We start from the raw sequence: 15,096 nt of genomic DNA on the forward strand, positions 1-15,096 counted from the left end.
TAACATATTTTTAGATTTTCACATTCATTTCATTTTCACAAATGTGCAGTGTTTGGAATAACGGCGTTAGGTAACGGGGTAATCTAACGAATTACTTTTTACGCCGTTACGACGCCGTTATCGTTACTGAACGTTAAATGCGCTGCGTTACATGCATTGATTGAATAAACTGTGATCAGAAAGCAACCCTGGCTTCCTACTCAGCTGTAGTGAGGAGGCGGGTTAAAAACAAGGTGAGCGATTATGATTGGCTAAGGCGGCGTCATGGTTCATGTTAGCCAATCAGAGACAGTGTTTTTACTCACGTTCCAGCGCACGTGCCACCCACACACACACACACACACACTACAAATTTGATGAAGCAGCAGAGATGGTGAGCGTGGAGCAGTCCGATGAAAAGTTGTCATTTTTATTAATTAAATGAATTGTGGTCAAAGGCAAGAACGAGCATGTGAAGTGTGCATTATATCCAGGGGAGAAGACTTTGTCCACATCCGTTGTAAGCAACTCGAATTTAATGAAGCACCTGACACGCATCTAAGAAATCTGAATTATTTGACATATAGCAACTTTTTTTTTTTTTAACAGTAACAGAAATAGCTACTTTCCTTGGTAATGAGTTACTTTTATTATAGAGTAATTCAGTTACTTACACAGTTACTTTTTGAAACAAGTAGTGAGTAACTATAACTAATTACTTTTTTAAAGTAACGTTCCCAACACCGTTTCTTTTTGCGTTCCGCAGTTGGATTTCTGTTCAATTTCCTTTGAAGGCTTAGTATATACTGGACTGAGGAGCACAGAGAGTTTCAGGTCAGCAGGTGTTGAATGTGGTCTCCACTCTCCACCCCCTAAAGCAGCAGTTGTCCACATCATATTTATCCCATTCGGCCTAGATTGTCCTAGAGGGGGGAATACAACGCAAAAACATAATCTCCCACAACAATTTCATTCCTTCAGCAACATTAGATTAGATTGAAACTTCCCTCCACACTTTCCTGGGGCTGTCAAATGAGCTGTCAGTCATGTGTCAGGGGCGACCCCAGCTCATCTGCTCTAATACATCACACAGCCTTTTATATGGATCAGCATGAGACGGACTCTGTGCACAAACGCCAGCAGCTCCTTGGTAAAGGAAAGTGGTGATTGATAACATTTCCTCAGTTCTTCACACTCGTGTCACAGCTGGTTGGAGAAAGGTTTCCACTGACACGTGTGGTGCTCAACGTCGGTCCACAAACAACTGGGAAAGGCCGTGACTGTGTTCGAAATCGCATACTAAGGTACTACTGATAATAGGTCTGACGTGAAATTAGTATGACGTGCGTTCACATTAGATAGTATTAGGGGTTTTGAAAAAAAATGATTCGGCGATATATCGCGACATTACGTGTACATATTTACAGATACAAATTGCCATAATCGCCTTATAATTTAATATCGGCATATATCGTATCGTATCGTGACCTATGTATCGGGATGTATACTATATCGGGGCATTTTTGTACTAGTATGCAAGTTGGGCACACTAGTCATACTAAACCGCCCCATGATGCATTGCGAGTAGAATGTAAAATCATCCTGGGACCGGCTGCAACCTTTTCAAAACAAAAGCATCTCTTCCTGTCTTCCATTAATTTTTAACCCTTTTGTAAATAGGGCTCTTGTTTTGAAGTTTACCGGAAGTTTTGTCACTAGCACAAAGGCGGGTCTCCAAAAATCTCCAAAATGTCGGCATGAAATGTGTTTCCGGCAAGTTTTATGGATCAAATGAGCACATGTTGATATTCTACTTGGTCACTTTCTGACTTAAAATACATTCAGAACTTTCAACGGTGGCGAATCAACGGAGATATTTAGCATCAGGATTTTATTTCTGTAGGTTTGAAATGCATCTTTGGAAACTTGGAAGTATACTTCAGTGGGAATGGTTATCGTTCTAATTCTCCTAACCATACTTATAATATATAACAGACAGTATATACCAGGGGTGCCCAATCCTGGTCCTCGAGGGCCACTATCCTGCATGTTTTAGATGTGTCCCTCTTCCAACACACCTGATTCAAATAATCAACTCATCATCAAGCTCTGCAGAAGCCTGATAACAATCCTGATCATCTGAATCAGGTGTGTTGGAAGAGGGAAACACACTGGATTGGGGCCCTCGAGGACCAGGATTGGACACCCCTGGTTATACTCATTTAGTGTGTCGTGCATGCTTTGATACAGGCAGCTTCTTACTCAGGAAGTGCAGGCAAATCTCCAGAAATGTAATAATTCAAATAACTTTATCTTGCTCTCAAATCAGAACAGATTCCTTAAAGTGGAGTCCATGAAAGATTAGATTAGCAAAAGGGATTCCTGAGATTTTCTCTGTATACATTTACACTGCCATACCGAGTGACCTAATGCTCCTCACGTGGTACAATAGAAATCTATCCCAATCGGAGTTTTGCTAATCCAGCTGAGGCCGTCTTGCTTGGCACGAGGGACTCTCATCTGTCTTTACTGTTCATTAATGGAGCTCGAGCTCGGAGCCCATTCCATTCCTTTCGAATGGGTTCGAAACCAGAAGCTATTACGGTACTAAACACTGGAGATAGAGCAGCAGTGAAGAGGGCGGGCAGATATATAATCACTTCTGAGATACATAATCACTGCCGTGTGGGGTAGTGTCTCAGAAAACATGAAACCTCCCTGAGGGGATAAGCCAGACAGCATAAAACACACACTTTGCTCTGCTGGAATGTAATTCAGCTCCATTTGACTTCTCTAAAACACATCCTGAAGCTTATCCCTTTTTAAGATTTTGTCTATTTTATTTATTTTTTGTCAGTGTTATGATAATGTTTTTAATCGGGTTGCGCTACATGCAGAATTGTCTACCATGTTAATGATAGAGCAGCTTCCTCCGTGCTCTGCTCCTTTCAATTTGTGTACTGTCATCTCCCCGCCATGCACTTGAAATTGATGCCCCCTCTTCCCTTTAATTAAATCAAAAAAACAGTCGGGGTCCGTGCAGGTGGGGGACCTGCTCAGCCATCACAAAAACAACGAATCGGGCTGCTCCTCTTTGCTGTGTGCTCTTTATCTGTCCGTTTAAGCAGATATTAATGTTACAAACAGGGCTGCTCGATTACAGAAAAAACAACAATCACAATTATTTGTCATAATCACGATTATTTTTGTCAACCAAAAAGTTGTTTATTTTTTGAACAAAACAATGTGAAATATCTGATTTAAACATGAATAAAATCCTTCAAACACTAAAATCAAGTATGTTCGCTTTTGCACGTAACAAAACATTTCTTGCACGTGATGCGTCTTTGCTCAAGATCAAAGACATCGCAATGAACTTTTATCACAGCGGGGCTGTAATTAGAGGGGAACATGATCAACTTTCATGTCAGCATTTAGAATAATGAGCGATCTGAGCATTAATACAGGAAATGACAAAGAGTTTCTATTGTCATTTTGTGTGTTTGGTGTTGTCTTGCTCATTGTAAAGCATTTTGTGCATTTCTGTTGTCCTTTTGTGTATTTTTATGGTAAAAGACATGTTGTGTATTTGTGTGCGTGTCATTTTGCAGGGTTTTTTTTTTTTTTTTTTTTGAGTATTTTTTGTGTATTTCTTTTGTCGTTTTGTTCATTTTTGTAGTAGTTTTGGGTTTTTGGAATAGTTTCTGTGTTTTTATCATGTCTTTTACTGTATTTTCCTGCAATGCTGAAATTCTTTATATATTTTTTTAATGTATTATTGCTCTTGTTTTGGGCCGCATGAGGCCCCCGGGCCGCCAGTTGCCTATGTCTGCTCTAGATCTTCATCATCAAACCCAAAGTGTTCTCATGTAAGAGAATTTGACTTGCTTTGCTTGTTTACCAAGCGTTTTTGCTGCCATGTTTCAAGACCGCTAGCAACAACTTTGCATGTGTTAGCCTGCAGGCTAGGCTAGCTGTAGCTTTGGGGGCGGAGCATAGGAGCTTGCATGCACGTGGATTAAACAACTCAAAGTTAGCATTATTGACTGGTGTGTGCCTAGCTTTATTCTTTGTATATATGCGAAACCGTGGAAGTTTGTTTTATTTAACAAATAAAACATGTACAATTTTGATTTTTATATATATTTTTTTCAATAATGGTCTTTTCTCGATTATGTTATTTTTGTAATCGTTGAGTGTAATAATAAAAATCGATTAATTGTACAGCCCTACATGAATTTTAAATTTTTTTTAAATCATAATTATTATTTTAAATTCCTTGGAATATTAATAAAGTCTTCCTTTACTAACTCTTCCGTATAATTGATTAACGTCTGGATGCTGTTTCTCCTGTTAAACAAACAAATCCCAATACGTGGAATCTTTCTCACATACTTTTTTGTTTTTTTTTTTTTTTTTTTTTTGCCCTCAGGCACAACCGAAGCCACAGCCTGAGTAGTAAAGAGCGTAACATTCCCACACATTAGAAAGAGCATAATTAGATTTCCTGTGTCCTGTACGGAGGGCGGTATGTGGTTTCTGCAGCTGTGACATTATCAAGGTAACATAACCTGAAGGCTGCAGTGCAGCAGCAGGGCCGGCAAAGGCCTGTCCTCCAGCTCCACATCACTGCCTGCTTGGCTATTCATCCTGTGGACCCTGCAAATGAAATTATGGGAGGAAGAGCAAAGGACATTCTTTGGGAATTAATCCCATTTATACCTAAACCCACTTCAGATTTTTATAATGGGGCTTTCTTTAGATGTAAGACGCATTTAAAATTAGACATGGCCAGAGGGTGGATAGAAAAATACTGAGTTTAGCTTTGATTGATCAGTACTTTAAGGATATAATACAGGTGTAGAGATGTAAAAATTAGGTTAAATGTAGCATAATTTAACTAAAAATACTAATGTCAATCTAATAATACTGCCTGGACAACAGCCAGCCAGCAGATGTGTAACAGTGATAATTATGGGATCAATGGAAAAATGCAAATACCTATGAATCTATACTGAGAATGTAAAATAAAGCTTCAGCATTGCACTTTAACGTAATGTTTAATGTGAAATAGCGTACAAATAAATAACTTACGCTTTGTTACATAATAATAATTTTGTTAATTAAAAGCATACATTACAGGCTAATTTAAAGTCCTATGTTGCATTTTTACGACCAAAGCACTTCAGAAAATGTATTTATATGCATGTTAATGTTTTTTTTTTTTTTTTTTTTGTTTTTTTTTTTGCAGCTCAAAACATTATAGACTATATCTTTTAAAATGCTGTTATATATTTTTTTTGCTACATAAAACCACGAGGACTTAAATGTTTTTGGAGGTTATCATTGCAGACGTTTAAAATCCACATTTAAAACTCATACATTTAGTGTTAGACGAACGTGTGAACACATTTTGCTATTTAAATTTAAAAAAAAATAAATTAAAAAAAAAAAGGTTTTCAGATGTTTAAAAAAAAAAAAAAAAAAAACAGTTTTTGTCGTTTACCTTTCAGATAAAAGCAGTTTTTTGTTGATGTAATTGCGTCCTACGGAGGAAGCAGCTGAAACCAATTAGCGCCTGTGCTCGCTTTGTAGAGACAATAAAGATAAACACCGCCCCCTAGCGACGGCGGAGGGATACAGCCGTTCAACGTGGAGTGATTGGTTTAAAACTGCACCAAAAAAAAAAAAAAATCAAAAAAGCATCTGTCAAATCCAACTTCTGGAAATATTAACTGACTTTTTCCATTTTTAAACAAGACAAAAAATAAAGACTTTAAAACCGCATTTACTGTATAAATCTATTCAAAAACAAATGTCTGTTAAAAAAAAAAAAAATTCATCATTATTCTAATAAAACATGAATGCAATTTAACAGTGATATCAGACAATCAAGGAATGAATGCAATTTAAATTGTATATTGTACATTAAATTCACTAATCTAGATATACATTTACTCGCTCCCAGAGATTAATAGAATTTAATGGGTATTTATCTAAATCAGTAATTGTACTTCAACTTAAGTATGTTTAAAAAAAGGTAAAGTACTTTGTTACAACTCTACACCCAACCATTACTGAGTGAATTATTATTATTATTTTGTTTTAAAATGATCAACAAACATTGTGAAACTACAAAAAAAATGACCAGACAACATTCAAATGCATCACATCGTAGCCGACCAATCAGATTAAATGTAATGCATGGCGCCAAAACAGCACTGAATGGAGGTTATTTTCTCAGTTTTAGAGTTTATTAATGTAGCTATACTTAGAGTCTGATAATGTTTTTTTTTTTTTAATTTTGAGTTGAATTAACTTATGTTATTTTATTTTGAAAAAGAATTGTACATTTTGACATTGTACATTTATTTCATACAGATGCCTTTGTGGGAAATAAATTAACTTCCAATTGTGCAAGATTTGTTCTCTTCCTCTTTAAGTTTATACATGAGTTGTTTACTGTACGCAAGGGAACCGTGGAAACATTTATTACCAAAAATAAACGTAGGGGGTGAAAGTAACTATAGTAACTTTTACTTTGAGTACTATTTATTTGGGCTACTTTTTACTTGTACTTGAGTATTTTATGTATGACTTATTTGTACTTCTACTCAGTAAACATTCTCTGATCTTTCCAAAACTATGTTCTAAACAAACTCAGCCGTGACGCACCATAACAAACAACCAGTGTAACAGCACACGTGTAAATCCAACCACCCTTTGCTTGTTCAGGTTTGCAGGGCACTGGAGCCCGTCTAAGCTTATAGTCAAGGTGAAACGTGGGGGTACACCCCAAGACAGGTCACCAATAGACCACAGGGCTGAGAGTTAACACGTAGCAACCACGACGCGCACACGTTTCGGGTGTCAACTGCCAGTCTTCTTCAGAGGCGTCTGCTGATCGCTTGGATGTTTCCTTGACTACCAATCAGTCCTCTGAAGAAGACTGACAGTTGACAGTGGAAACATGTCAGGAGATCAAAGTGGATTTCCTGAAGAACAGTTGTCTGAATAAATGACACCGTAACATATTAGGATTTTATTTCAACCATCACTCGAAACTACATGAAATGGAAAAGAATCAGAAATAAGTAACTACTGTAAGTATGAATAAGAATAAGAAAACAAACACAGGCTATGATTTCCAGCAAATTTGCCTTCTTTTTGAAGTAACAAGTTAAGTTTACATTTATTCAGACAACTGTTCTTCAGGAAATCCACTTTGATCTCCCGACACGTTTCGACTGTCAACTGCCAGTCTTCCTCACAGGCATCTGCCGATCGCTTTGATGTTTCCTTGACTTTCAGACCTCTGAGGAAGACTGGCAGTCGAAACGTGTCAGGAGATCAAGGTGGATTTCCTGAAGAACAGTTGTCTGAATGAATGAAACCATAAGATATTATTAAAAAAGAAGATAAAAAGAACTTGCTGGAATGGTTACAAACATGGCAACACACACGCACACGTACACACACACACACACAATACACAAAGTATTAGTACAAGTGCTGACTGATTGCAGCTCCTTCACTGTCCTCATCAAGGCTTGGCTGACCAGTCAATGATGAGAGGCCAAACACACACACAGTACAATAGTGTGTCCACACAGACACACAAACGTATACGCCCACACACTGTACCCACACATACAAATAAACACACACACACCAAGTGACAGCTTTGGAGCTCAGGGCAGGTCCCTGCCATTATCCCATCCTATAGCCTAAACACGCAGTTTTAATTTCAAAGCTCTGATTAGCTGATGATTGCATGACAGCCGCAGACCAGGTTCCCTTTTCGCCCGACTCCCAGACTGCAACTCAATCATGGCCAATTAGTGGGTCCCCAAACACTCTCTCTTATTAGAGGACTCATAATTGACTCATTGTGTCCTGATTTGGCAAATAAATCACTCTGGAGGCTGCTGACTCCCCCACCTCTACCCTGGTTCCTCACCCCCCACTCCTCTCACTCTTCCTCTCACTGCCCATTCCCCATCTTTTCCTTGTTCTCGGGTTCAGAATGGTTCTCAGACCTGCGTTTGATTCAAGCTGACAGTTTGAGCAACGCCAAACTCCTTTTTTTTTATTTCTTTCTTTTTTCTAATTTCCCCCGAAGAATGAAGAATAATTTTGCAGCTCAGGCTTTGCAGGCAGCATGCAATGCAAGTGTCCTTGTTCTGCAAGGTTAAGAATCCATTCCATCTGAGCAAGAAAGGAGTAAATTAAAATAAATGATAGCCAGATATTTATTGCGAGTTTGTAGATGAAGCCAAGTCACTGCAGTGGACCAGCAGGGGCCTGAGCTGCTGGTAGCTCAGCGTAGCCGAGTGACCTCCTCACTTCTGCCATCGCTAAATATGGAAAAACACTCACTGTCACATTACTCCTCGCTTGCATTTCATATTTTTATTTATGTTCCCATTTATAATTATATTTTTAAATGCATGTGTTAGAGGACAAGAGGACAAATGTGTCCAGACGTACACACATAGACAGTATAGCCTCTGGTTGAGCGATGTTATGTAAGTTGAATAAAAGAGGGGAATTCTTGGAGAAAATTGGCTTAGTTTGGAGACATGGACAAGGTGATGGAACTGGGAAAAATAGCCAGAAAAACATGAACAAAATCTGTAGTATTTTAATGGTGGTGGAGCCCTTTGTCTTCCAATCTTTTATTTTTTCTTTTACACTGTTCAGTGCTTTGAGATAAGCAAGATTCAGCCCAGTCGCACGAGGAATAGTGAAACTGTCACAAAAATGACTTGATGTCATTTTTCATGTGTGGAAACACGATTTCCTCATGTTTTTTTTTTTTTGTGCTAAATTGAACAATTTTTATCTTGCTAATTGGTACAAAGTGTTATTTCTTATCCTAACCCTAACCCTGGGACAGAGCCAGGAGCAAAGGTGAAAAGCTAAAACTCTGTAGTGACGACCTGTTGCATGTGTGTTTGAAATATACTCACCTAACCCCAAGCTGTAATTGCACAAAATAACTTCCAATGGAAATACATGAGTTTGAAATTGAAAGTGTCTATTTGTACGGTTGCCGTACGGACAACCCTCGGTGCTATTGGTACGTTTACCAAAGTACACGTACATAGCGTCTTAGGGTTAGGGATAGGTTAGGTTTGGTTAGGTTATAACCCTATATCGCAACAATATTTATGGTTAGGATTAGGTTTAGGTTTATGGTTAGGTTTAGTCTTAGTCAGGTGACCTAAACTGGCCAATGAGGGGCGCTGGGTACGGATAGAATGTCGGTATATTGATTAGGGGTGTGAAAAAAAAAATCAATTTCGCAATATATCGTGATTTTTTTGGGTGCCGATTTTACACGTTTCAACGTGCTGACGGATTGCAGCTCCTTCACTCTCCTCATCAAGGCTTGGCTGACCGGTCAAAGATGAGAGGCCAAAAACACACACACACATTTTAATATTAACTGGGTAGAATTTCGCAATATATTGCAAAATTGTGATAATATCGTATCGTGACCCAAGTATCGTGATACATATCATATTGCAACATCCTTGCCAATACTCACCCCTAATATTGATACGGCAACCGTACAAATAGCTACTGCCTTTGAAATTCATGTCTCGCAGCACAAAAACAATGCGGGGAAATGAGCTGATAATAATACAATAGAATAGAATTGTATTTTAACATAGTTCCAATGCAGTGATAGCAACTGATGTTTTGTACAAAGAGTTTATATAGTTGTTGCTAATTTCCCACTTTTGCTCCTAGTTGGGCTTTTACATAAAACATTTTACGTAAGATATTATTATCATCACAATTAGTCATTAAGAGACAATCATAGTAAAACTGCATTACCCAGTTTTATATCCTACTGAAGAAACTGTCACTGTTTGCAAGTTCACACTATACTATTTTATTGGTAAAGGTTAACACTTTGCAAGCAGGGGAATTGAAAGGAATTCAATCAAAGTTATTTCAATTGAATCCATTTTTTCCTCAAAGCTAAAAGTCCATAGATGGGGAACTTTAACTGATTTCTTCTTCAGTTTCCTCCCAAAGTCCAAAACCCTTATTTTCAGTTTGGAGTCTCGAAACTGTTCATAGGAAATAATGTGTTTTTGTGTCCCAATGTGTGCCTTGTACGGTAGACTGGGGTCCCGTTCAGGGTGCACCCAATGCACCCAGTGCACAATGTGCCTGATGTGAGCTGCGAGGCCCCAACAGGTCTGTCCAGGAAACAGCAGGTATGAAAATGAATCAAACTGTGACATGCGTGTTCCACACATGCTTTAAAAAACATGGTTGTGTCAAGGTTGCATCCTGGACTTGTTGCTATGACTATGATACACACATATAATTACACGCCTCCGTTAGGGTTCTTTATCTGTTTGGTTTGACTTTTCTTCATGTTTTGAGTCTGTACCTGTATTCTCATTACTCCTGGTCTTTATTGGACACATGGTTGTAGGATCATTGTCTCTGTCCTGCTTGGTCTGTATTTTCAGTCAGTGTGTGTTTTGGTTTTTGTCTTTGTCTTTATTTTGTACTTTTGTAGTTTTGTTAATAAATTCCCTGCCTTGCCTCTATGTCCAATGGTTGTAGGACATTGGCCCACTGGACAGTCGCCGACCCCAACATTTGAAAATCTGATAATTGCCCACCCCTAAAATATACAAAAAAATATTCACTAACCCATACTTGTGTTTCTCAGGTTTTACTTTGTAGAATATTGTGGTTTTACTTTGTATTTAATATATTGGTAGTGGGCAAATGTCCTTTTTTTTACTTTTTAGGTAAGCGGGATTTATCCAACACATTATTTTCTTTGGCCAGAGCCTTACCAAATTTTCCAATACAATATTTTTGCAGATGGTTGTTTTCCTAGGTGCAGTTTTCATCAGAAAAATGAGCAGCTAGAGCAAAAAGGATGTGTGTGATGTGTCTCGTTGGCGGAGAGTAAATTCCTGAATCCCACCCTCGCCTTAGTTTGCTGCTTTCCTCCCCACCCCAAGCCCCCTCCTTCTCCACCTCAGTAAAATGTATTTAATGCTTGTGTATGTGTGTGGAATGGTCATTAGTCTCTGTTTACAGGAGAGAAAGCTTGGCCAGCTGGCCTGTGACGTGTGATGTGCTGTGCAGTGGTCTCCCACTGTGAGACCCCCTTCCCTGGCGGAGTCATGGAGGCCTAGCAACCCCCTTCCCCATGCGGGCCGCAGGGACCGCGGCGTGCCCTTGGCAGATGGAGCCTCCAGCGTTTCTCTTCTACCCTCCGCCTTGCAGAGAGAACCGGGTACGTGCTGGAGGTGGGACCGGCCCCCGGCCCCATCACAGATGCTCGGAGAAGGCCGAGAGTCGGACGATGCCCTGCTGGGTGGGTGCTGGGCCGGAACAGGTGCGATCTCATCCCCTCTATCCTCTCTGTCAGCACCTCTGTGGTGCAGCCCATGCTCTTCCTGTCCACACTATTTCTTATTCACACACTGGAGAGGTGTTGTGGGATTACATATACCCTTCCCCTCCCTTAGCCCTGCATACACCAACTGAAAAAAAACCAACCCAAACAAACACACTTTAGCCATTAGATGTCTGATAAACAGTGTTTGTGCTGCCTACTGGCCTTTTCTTCAAAAGGAACCAAATTACAAAGTACCAAGTTCATGGCAGAGTCCATCCTCTGAGGGCAAACTTCACAGGTTTGTCGACTCAGGTGATTTCCTCTCTAAGCTCCCCAGCTGACCTCTCCACTGCCAGGGGGGCCGAGACAACCACACTACCAGCTCCACCGGCTGCAGACAAAGAGGATCAGCTGCAGAGCTGGCTGCAGCCGCTATCCTGGTGTGATGGAAATAGTTTATGATGGGGGAGGACGGGGTGGCTTTGGCAAGGACCAACAGGCCACCTTGACCTGCCCCTGCTCAGAGGACCTTGGTGAACCTCTCCCCATTGCCTCCAGTTTCCCCCCCAACAGTGACCTGGCCGCAACAGCCACAACTGAGTTATTATCATAATTTCCTGGGGAAGCAGTGCTAGGCCTACCAACCAGAGACGCATTCGTGTTTTACAGAATGTTTTGTGTTTTATTGCCTTTAAGTCAGTCATAGGCCAGCGGAGAGGGCCCGCAATGATAAGAAAACCATTCATGTGAAAAATGAAGGACCTTGCCTTTAGGACTGAGAGGTGAAGAAGGGAAATAATAAAATAAATGACAAATGTGGAGCTCGGCTGTATTTCATGTTCAAACTTGTGTCACGCTTGCCCACCCACACATCTGCAGTAAAAACATAAGAAGGAAAAAGCAGGAAATCATAATACAGAATTCAGCTAATCTCTCCAAAGAACAGTCTTTTTTGGCCAACTCATTACCTAAAAAAATGAACTCCTTTGACAAGATAATAGGCTGAAATGCCCAGGGGCATTCAAAGCTGAACCGTCAGGGCCTTCTCATGTCCAAGCCCACCTGGGGTAAACAAAAAAGGGACAGAATATTAACTAAGAAAGAGAGGGTGAGTAAGAACGGCCAAAAATACTTTCCAGCCCGTCAAACTTTTGGTCTTAAAAACACAACTTGAATCATCTCTTTTGTGGAGTTATTCCCCTGCCTTTCGCACAGACCTCTGTGATGTGGTATATATAATAAAACTAAATAAAACATCAGTTTAATCTAGCTATTTCAAAGACAAATCCCTTTTGATCTAGAAATGATATTGATCTGGCTGCCTTCGTTGAACGTTGAGGACTATCTCCTTTAAACTTGAAATATCATTGAGTCTTTGTTGCAAATCAATAGTGAGATCGTTTTTGAGCTTTATTTCAAAGTGCTTGGGTTTCATTTGAATATGGTTGCATTTACATGTATTATTTCCAGCCATGGAATTCAAAATGACCTCGTGTATATTTATGTTATAAATTAATGACTGAAACAGGATCTAATCCCGGCTTAAAGAGAGGGCACGTCTTGATGTTCTGGCTTTATTCTCCTGCCTTTTTTTAAACTGATAATCGTCCCCTTGTGGCTTCGGAGCAGCACATGACTGGGTCACAGACCGCCAACCTGTGATCGGCACGCAGCCCTCAGTGAAATGAACAGCCTAATATTACTTTAGCTTTGGCTCGTCTGTCCTCACCCCTCACTCTGAGTCTGAGGGGCCCAAGCTATCTCTACATCAACCCATTTTCTTTAATTACACCTCAGCATATTGCTTTTGGGCCATATGGAAGGGAGATATTGAGAACAGATAAGATGTATAAACTTCTGTCAACAGCACAGCATATTAAGCAGAGCTGGAAACTTACTCTGTCTACTCCATCTTTGCAATTAGCATCATTATGAAAACATTAAAAACAAGGCTGTCAACAGAAAGCAGGAACAAATATGACATAAATGATGCCCTGGTTATTAAAATTGTACTCACTAGAGATGCACCAATTGATATTATCTGAAGGTTATCGGTATCGACCGATTATTGGCCTTAAAACTAACGGACATCGGACATTGTGTCGATATAATTAACCAAGGTGTTGCTTCCTTGATCGACCCACAGACATCATACTGTAAACCAGTAAACTGTTGGGTCAGAACCTGTATTGGGTGGGAACAGCTGCAAAAATAATTACCTAATGTCTCTCAACTTTTGACGGACATGCTGGGAAATGCATGTTGCACAGGAAAATATCTAGAAGTATGCTTTGAAAAAAAAAAAGATTACATATATATATATATATATATATGTATGTTGGTTGGTTGAACTGAAAAAAAAGTGGGTCGTGATTTAATGACCGTGGCAAAATGTGGGTCCCAGAGTGAGACCATGTTGTAAACCAACGGAGGTAAGAGGTAATCAACAATCTCAAGGTAGAATTATTCACTGAATTTGCCCATTTCTCAACCTCTGATTTTTATTTTATTTTTTCCGTGATTTATACTAGCCATGACACAGAATGCTTGGTAAATTCTGGTACACAGTTTTTGCCACTGAAATAAAAAAGGCAGTGGCTAACCGTATGGTTGCCGTATCAATATACCGACATTCTATCCATACGCAGCGCCCCTATTTGGCCAGTTTAGCTCACGTGACTAAGACTAAACCTAAACCTAACCCAAACCCTAAGAATTGTTGCGATATTGGGTTATAGACGCTACGTACTTGTACTTTGCTAAACGTACCAATAGCACCGGGGGTTGGCCGTATGGCAACTGTACAAATAGACACTTTGAATAAAAAATGTAAGTGGGTTGTAATTGTTTTAAGTAGGATATGCAAACACATTAATAAAAGTGACATGTTTTACATATGTTTTCTTATTTTGTATTAGGAATGATTACTCAACATTCACAATTTTTAGCTTTTTCTTATGTCTACATTTGCCAGCGAGCCAACATGGTAAAAAGTATGCAGAATAACACTGTTTGGTAATTCCACTACAGAACCTAGATAATCTCATTGGTTAGTGGCCAAATCAGCTGTAAAACATTGGCATATGGGATATAGACCAAAAACACAATATTGTGTTCATATTAACCATGTTAGTTTTCTTTACAATGTTCCACCAAGGGGCCCAATAAAAACAAACTTATTGGTCATTTAAAACCAGTGGCCTGAGAACTGGTTCACGTTGGCCTTCAAGGTTTTACAAGTGTCTTCTTCACAATCCAGCTACTCAAACAGGAATCACATGAAAAAGCATTACAGGGCTGCACGACTCACATCAGATTAAAACACTGTCATTATTGTATCCTTTTAAATAATATATCAGCTTACAGAGGCGCGCACTGGCCCAGTAATGGGGACATCATTTTAATAGAAAAATGTCAAGGAAAAAACAAATGACACCCTCTTCTGATCTGATACGTGTAGAAACCACATGTCCTCAGATTCAGCTCACCTCCCTGTGACACTGTGTTCATTTGAAAGCCGCTGCCATAACAACACAGCTTTCCAAGAACAAGACCGTCTTCCTCCCTGGAAATGATATATACGTCCTAGTTGTTTTGATGTGATTGAATTCACTGCACCCGGACTAGGAGAGGTCATCCTGTGCCTCTGCGCTGCATCAGGACACAGTGTATACACAGAGACATGAAGAGAATAAAGGAAGAGGGCGAGAGCAAGTGGGATGAGGTGGTGA

This window comes from Gouania willdenowi, chromosome 22, assembly GCF_900634775.1.
Source record: "Gouania willdenowi chromosome 22, fGouWil2.1, whole genome shotgun sequence".
In the NCBI taxonomy this organism is placed as follows: Eukaryota; Metazoa; Chordata; class Actinopteri; order Blenniiformes; family Gobiesocidae; genus Gouania; species Gouania willdenowi.